Source organism: Gobius niger (genome assembly GCF_951799975.1).
Source record: "Gobius niger genome assembly, chromosome: 6".
Taxonomy (NCBI): domain Eukaryota; kingdom Metazoa; phylum Chordata; class Actinopteri; order Gobiiformes; family Gobiidae; genus Gobius; species Gobius niger.
The window spans coordinates 16041246-16049031 of record NC_136857.1 but is presented as its reverse complement, the minus strand read 5'-3'; positions in this window follow the sequence as shown (position 1 = coordinate 16049031).

Below are 7786 nucleotides of genomic sequence, written 5' to 3'. Positions count from 1 at the left end.
TTTCCTCCGTTCACCTTTTCTGGCCCAGCGCATCATTTTTTTCCAATCTCTGGGACACAAAACACAAACCCCTCCTTCTCCATGCGCACACCGTTTCCAACCTCATTGCTCTAATAAGACAAAAAAATAAGAATAAGAGTTCTATCATAATGCACAGTTATCCCAAATTACATAGTTACATTTTTATTGTAATGTTTTACCTGGACTAGCTGGATGTCAATGACTTTGTTACTCGTTAGATTCATCATGGTGTAGCTGCCATACTTGGCTGAATGTCCTACATGAATGCAAGTTATTCATTAGCTGACTTTTACTAATACTTCAGATAAATGTTTATGAAATGTATTTACCAGGTGAATCTGCCCGCATGTCCCCGCCCAGTGTAACAGAGCCGCTTTCAAGAGCCTCCCTGATGAGGTCCTCCTGCTCCAGCTTCCACTGCCAGTTGACCGTAGGGATGAGGAGCTTTGCCTGATGCCTATAGAAGCACTGCTCTGACAGTCCCTGAATATTGAAGGCCCCCAAGAACTATAAAATTAAAACATCTGTTATCATCGGATAATATATGGAAAAATAAAATGTTTTTGTAGTACCTTTGAAATCTGGCTAAAGGATGAGCCGGTGAACAGCACAGCAGCACAGAGCTGTAGGTTTCCAGCTAGGATGTTGTTCACCATGGGCTGACTGGAGAACTCACAGCGAGGACACTGTTGAGTGACCCAGACAGGACATCGCCTAAACAGCTCCAGCAGTTGGTCCTCAAGAACAATATATTTTTTGTCCTTGTGTGGAGGGACTTCAGCAGGAATGCTATATAAAATAAAGGATATTTCATCCCTCAAAAAACCAGGACGCTGTATATATTTTTTCAATTAAAACTCTAGATTTCCTTTGTACCTTGAACAGTTCACAGTGCTGGCACTGTCATCTATGTGGAAGCTGGGGTCAGACGCTGACACCCTTACACCTTCTCCTTTTTAAAGATGTAGAGGCTGCTCTGGGACTGTCAGGAAGAGGGATTTCCATCAGGTCCCCTGTCCCACAACCGACGCTTGTGTAAGCGGTCCGGGCTTGAGTAGCTGTACAAAACACAAACAAAATAAACACGTTTAAAATGGCAGTAATTACACAACTTGTGTCTAACTACAGTATATAAAAAAACAAAAGTGTAGACTGTTTTATACATAAAATGACAGTACTGTATAAAGGATAAATAGATTTCACCTTTGCGTCGCCTGCTCGGCTTCACATTGGCCTGGACACTTGCATGCCTTGTAATGACTGGATCAGTCTGGACATTTCTCTCTGCTCACTTTTGGCTGAAAACATAACAATAAATAATATTTATAAAGTGCACACACAAGTGACATGCAAACACATTGTTTGTATTGATGATTTATAGGAATACAACCTACGATATACTTTAGAATATGCCCCCTGTAGCAGATCAACCAAATATTTGTATCAGGTTAATTCTGGCTACAGTCGGCTTCTAAAAACTTCCAAATGGTTTGGCATTTTGAAAAGCTGCGTCCAAATAGGTGTAAACTTTGGTTCACTTCAGAAAACTTGTCAACATGAACATAATTATCAGAATTTATCCTACTTTGTGAACCTGTTCAACAACAATGGCAATAACAACTATACTGATTCTGAAAGCACGTAAGAACAGCTCACATCTGTGAGCGCCCAATGACCACACGGTCCACCTGGAGAGGTCAGCCCTCTCCTCACTGACCACACGGTCCACCTGGAGTGGTCAGCCCTCTCCTCACTGACCGCACGGTCCACCTGGAGTGGTCAGCCCTCTCCTCACTGACCGCACGGTCCACCTGGAGTGGTCAGCCCTCTCCTCACTGACCGCACGGTCCACCTGGAGTGGTCAGCCCTCTCCTCACTGACCGCACGGTCCACCTGGAGTGGTCAGCCCTCTCCTCACTGACCGCACGGTCCACCTGGAGTGGTCAGCCCTCTCCTCACTGACCGCACGGTCCACCTGGAGTGGTCAGCCCTCTCCTCACTGACCGCACGGTCCACCTGGAGTGGTCAGCCCTCTCCTCACTGACCACACGGTCCACCTGGAGTGGTCAGCCCTCTCCTCACTGACCGCACGGTCCACCTGGAGTGGTCAGCCCTCTCCTCACTGACCGCACGGTCCACCTGGAGCGGTCAGCCCTCTCCTCACTGACCGCAATCGAGCATCAAACGGGAGCAGAGCGCGCACGGAGCCGGTCAGTTTAGCCTCAGACACACAGTACGTTCTAGCTATACGTTAGCTATACAGGCTAGCTATACGTTAGCTATACAGGCTAGCTATACGTTAGCTATACAGGCTAGCTTGTAGCTACTGTCAAAAGCTACAGTCATATCAAACTTAGATTAGTTTGGTGCTCAGACTCGTGCACATTTGCGCACAGTGTTGGCGTAACTTTGCAGACTGATGCATTAGCAGGCTGCCCCGGGCAGCGAGTAGACGCGCTTATAACCGGTGGCTGCTGTTCCTCAGCCACAGTGAGCGAGTGCGGGACACGTCGCCTGGAGCTGAGGCTGCACAGTCTATTTACACGCCATATTTTTTCAACAGATCTACACGACTCATGTGATTGGTATTATCAGAGGCCAAACCGGCGAATTTGTTTGAGACACTACAATAACGATCTATTCTGACGTGCACATAAAAATTCTATATACTGTACATGACTCAATCTGTGAGCAAAGTAGCTTCTACTGACAGACATGACCGGGACAGAGTGAACCAAGTGCCTCTTTTTACAGCAGCTACAATCAATGCAATTATTACCAAATCCAAAATGGGTAAATCATTATTTTTCTCACTCACCTCACATTGTTGGCGGGGCAGCAGTGTCTGTGGGGACGGCCTCGCTCTTCAAACGGAGAAGACTAGCATAGCCCAGTTCAACCTCGGTGAAGTTGGCGAAGGAATCAGCACGTAAAATGGTCTTTGCAAACTCCAGCCCCACTACGCTACACTTCCTCCCCATCCTAACACAGTACAATTAACAACTAACAATTAAATTATACACGATAGACCACTAAAAGCAATACTAACAAACGCCCTAAGCTAAACTGAGCTAACTAATCTAACAATAAAAGCAACTAGTGACTACAACTACAATATTCAACAACTAACACTACTAAAACTATACACTTATTTATAATAAAAAAGCTATCCTAATAAAATCTACCTAAATGCTATGATAACTAATCGCAAACCTGACAATCGATGAAAATATTCTCTCGTTATTCCAACTCCAACTCGCTGTGGGGGCGTGAGCGAGACTGAGCCCTTTTATAGCCCAGAGCGGCAGGGCCCGTGACATCATCTCTCGCCTCCTGACATCATCTCTCTCCCCTCCGCTAATTGGGTGCCGAATTCAAAAAATCAAATGCAGTACCGACAGTTCGCTGCAGATGGCGCCACACAGACGGTTTGGGACACAAAGACAGGATTTCAACAAATTTGCACTAAATTGTTAAAATAGTGACATATACACGTAGACAACACTATAAGAAACCCATTTATACAACTTAGCTAGAAAAAAAAGTTGATTTGGGGGTTAGTTGTTCTTTAAAGCACTATAGCACCTTAGCTGGTTTATTGGGGATTTGTTTGAGTTTGTTTTCTATTAACGTTTTTGATTTGTTTGAGTTGATTTATTAACATTTAGTTTGTTTGTTTTGTGAATATTTTCTATTTGGTTTACATTCCCCATTTACTTTAGCTATGTTTTAAGTGTTTGTTTTTGGTTATTGGAGGGTTATGTTTTAAACAACTTTAATAAAATTGAACTACAAATGTAAAATAAAAGATCTATATTTTCACTACCTCTGCTTTGGTTCCTTTGTTACCAGACTTACCTCGGGCATTGGGTTGGTTTAAATGGGGAACCCCTAGCCTAGCCCAGTGGTTACACTAGTTTCCATCCCAGATATGACCATGGCCTGTGCGCTCAGCCAACCCAGTCGCACCCAAATGCGTACCTATTACACGATAATACCTTTCAGAAAGGCATTTGGGTGCGACTGGGCTAGCTCAGAACCGTGTGGAGACTGCTGGATGAGCGCGTGGACGGCTTGGAGTTGTTTTTGGGTTTGTTTTTTTCCTGCGCCAAAACGTGCACATACATTAAATAATTGAAGGCGACAGAGACAAATCAGAGGCAGAATCTATAGGCTATTTCTTTAAAACCAAGAGTGTTTATTTGCTATCGCCTAATAATAATTTGATTTTTTTATTAAAAAGTGATCATTATTGATTGTGGATATCTGTCATTTGTCTATCATAACTTGTAAATGTTCCCTCAAAGGCTCAGTCAGGAATAAGAGCCTGAGATTGTGCTTGCGCAGTAAACTCATTTGCATATCACATTTGCGGCACTAATAATACGCACAGTTTCTAATAGTAAATGAGGATCAACACACCCACTCGCTAATTTTAAGTACTACTCGCAATTGAGCACCTGGCTTAGCAAACCCCTGTGGTGCTACTACACCGCGTACCAAATTATTATGCAAATTACATGTTTCTCTGATTTTCTAAACTGTCAACTCAAATGAGAGTCAGCATAATTTTCAAGTCTTTAACTGGTAGAGGATCAATTAAATGTGGTTGAAAACAGTATTTTTTCAAAAATAAATACAGTGCCTCTCGAAAGTATTCATACACCTTGAACTTTTGCACATTTTGTCATGTTTACAACCCTAAACATAAAGATTTTATTTCTATTTTTTTACTTAACATTCACACACAAGTAACAGACAACTGTGGCGTAAAAGCAAAATGATACAAGATTCCGTTATTTTTCAAAAAATAGAAAAGTGAAAAGTGGGGCGTGCATAAGTATTCATACAGCATGAATTAATACTTTGCGGGACCCCCTTTTACTGCAATAACAGCAGCAAGTCTTTTGGGGTTTGACTCTACAAGATTAGCACATGTAGAGACTGACATTTTAGCTCATTCCTCTTTACAAAACAACTCAAGCTCTGTCACATTAGAAGGAGAGCGTTTGTGAACAGCAGTTTTCAGATTATTCCACAGATTATCAATAGGATTTAGGTCAGGACTTTGACTGGGCCATTCTAACACAATATGTTTTTATTGAACCATTCCATTGGAAATTTAGCTTTGTGCTTCGGGTCATTGTCCTGCTGGAAGGTGAATCTCCGCCCCAGCCTCAGTTCTCTTGCTGACTCCAGCAGGTTTTCCTCCAAAATGTCCCCATCTATGTTCCCACCTATTCTTACAATCTTCCCAGTCCCCGCTGAGGAAAAGCAGCCCCACAGCATGATGCTCCCCCCCGTATATTTGACATTGGGGATGGTGCACTCAGGACCATGAGCAGTGTTGGGTTTGCTCCATACATAACGTTTTGGATTTGGGCCAAAAAGTTCAATTTTTGTCTCATCTGACCAAAGCTCCTTCTTCCACATGGAGCTGTGTCCTCCATATGACTTCTAGCAAACTTCAAACAGGATTTCTTTCAATAATGGCTTTCTTCTTCCACTCGTCCATGAAGGCCAGATTTGTGTAGATACGAGTTATAGTTGTCCCATGTACAGATTCCCCCAGCTCAGCGGCAGGACTTCACAGCTCCTCCAGAGTTATCTTGGGGCACTTGGTTACATTTCTCACCAGTGTCCTCCTTGTTCAGTTTGTTAGTTTAGGTGAACAACCACGTCTTGGTAAGTTGGCAGTGGTGCTTTACTCTTTCCATTTCTGAATGATCGATTGAACAGTGCTCCGGGAGATGTTTAAATCTTGGGAAATTTTTGTATAACTTAACGCTGCTTTAAACTTCTCCACAGCTTTATCCCTGACCTCTCTGGTGAGCTCCTTGACCTTCATGATGTTATTTAGTGACCAATACACTCCGACCACAGCTCTGAGGGCCCAAAAGAACAGCTGAAATTATACTGAGAGTAGATTACACACAGGTGGCCTCTATTTAATGGTTAGGCCAAGGTGTGAACATTCTGGAGTCATTAGGAATGTTATAAAGGCAATTTAATGCACTCAGAAAATGCTGTATGAATACTTATGCACGCCCCACTTTTCACTTTTCTATTTTTTTTTTAAAATAACGGAATCATGTATCATTTTGCTTTCACTTCACAGTTGTCTGTTACTTGTGTGTGAACGTTCAGTAAAAAAAATCAAAATAAAATCTTTATGTTTAGGGTTGTAAACATGACAAAATGTGCAAAAGTTCAAGGTGTATGAATACTTACGAGAGGCACTGTATAGTAAGAAAACTCTATCTACTGTTCCAGATTATTATGCAACGTCATCAACTCATCGTTTCAATACATTTTAAAGCTTGTAATTAATTTGTTGAATTTGCAGCATTAGGAGGTCATATTTATTGAAATCAAAAGCAATTTCAATCAAAAATTTTTTTTAACAAGCCAAGTTAGATTTTAACATAAGAGCCCTTCTTTGATAAGAGCTTCAAAATTCTTAAATCCATTAAACTCGTGAGTTTTTGGACAGTTTCTGGATTTCTTTGCAGGATGTCAGAATAGCCTCCCAGAGCTGCTGTTTGGATGAAAACCACCTCCCACCCTCATGCTTTGCTTGTTGATGCTCCAAAGGTTCTCAATAGGGTTGAGGTCAGGGTAGGATGGGGTCCATAATGTCAATGGGTCCACACCATGAGTTTCTCTCCTTTTATGCCCATAGCAGTCAATGATGCAGAGGTATTCTTTACAGCAGGACATGGTGCGTTGTCATGCATGAAGATGATTTTGTTCGGGAAAACACAGCTCTTCTTTTTGTAGCATAGAAGAAAGTGGTCAGTCAGAAACTCCACATATTTTTCAGAAATCATGTTCACACCTTCAGGGATCCTAAACGGGCCGACCAGCTCTCTCCCCATGATTCTGGCCCAAAACATGACTCCGCCACCTCTTTACTGACGTCACAGCCTTGTTGGGACATGGTGGCCATTCACCAACTATCCACTACTCCATCCATTTGACCATCCAGGGTTACATGGCACTCATCAGTGAACAAGACAATTTGAAAATGAGTCTTCATGTATTTCTGAGCCACTGCAGCCGTTTCTGTTCATCAGCAATCAATTAACAGTTTAGGGGAGGCCCGGATAGAAGGTTTATGCACAACTGCAGCCTCTGGAGGGTCCTACACCTTGATGTTCAGGAGACTCCAGAGGTACCAGCAGCTTCAAATACCTGTCTGCAGCTTTGTAGCAGCTGTTCTATTCATCTGATGTGTTTGTCTGGCAGAAACCGTCCTTATTGTGCCTTTATCTGCACAAACCCGTGTGTGCTCTGAATCAGCCACAAATCTCTTATCAGTACGAGGATTAAGCTTAATCTTTCATGAAATATTGAAGGTTTTCATACCTAGACCAAGGCATTCAACTATTGCACACTTTTCATCAGCAGAGAGATCTTTTTTCTTTCCCATATTGCTTGAAAATGGTGATCGGCTTAATAATGCGGAACATCCTTTTTCAGTAGTTTTTCCCTTAACTGGGCTTAACCTGACAACTAATCATCCCAGGCGTCTGAGATTCATGTCAGTGATTCAAAGAGCCCTGAGACACAACACCATCCATTTCATTGAAAAACTTTTTTTTTTTTTTACCTTTTTGACACTGAAATACAATTTGCATAAAGATTTGGAACGCGGTGTAAGCTTATAATCACAAAATCTCAAATGGATAACTTCAGGACAGGACCTCCAGTACCACCGGAGAGCCCTGTTAAACGATCCAGTCCTGATTACAATGGGATCTGA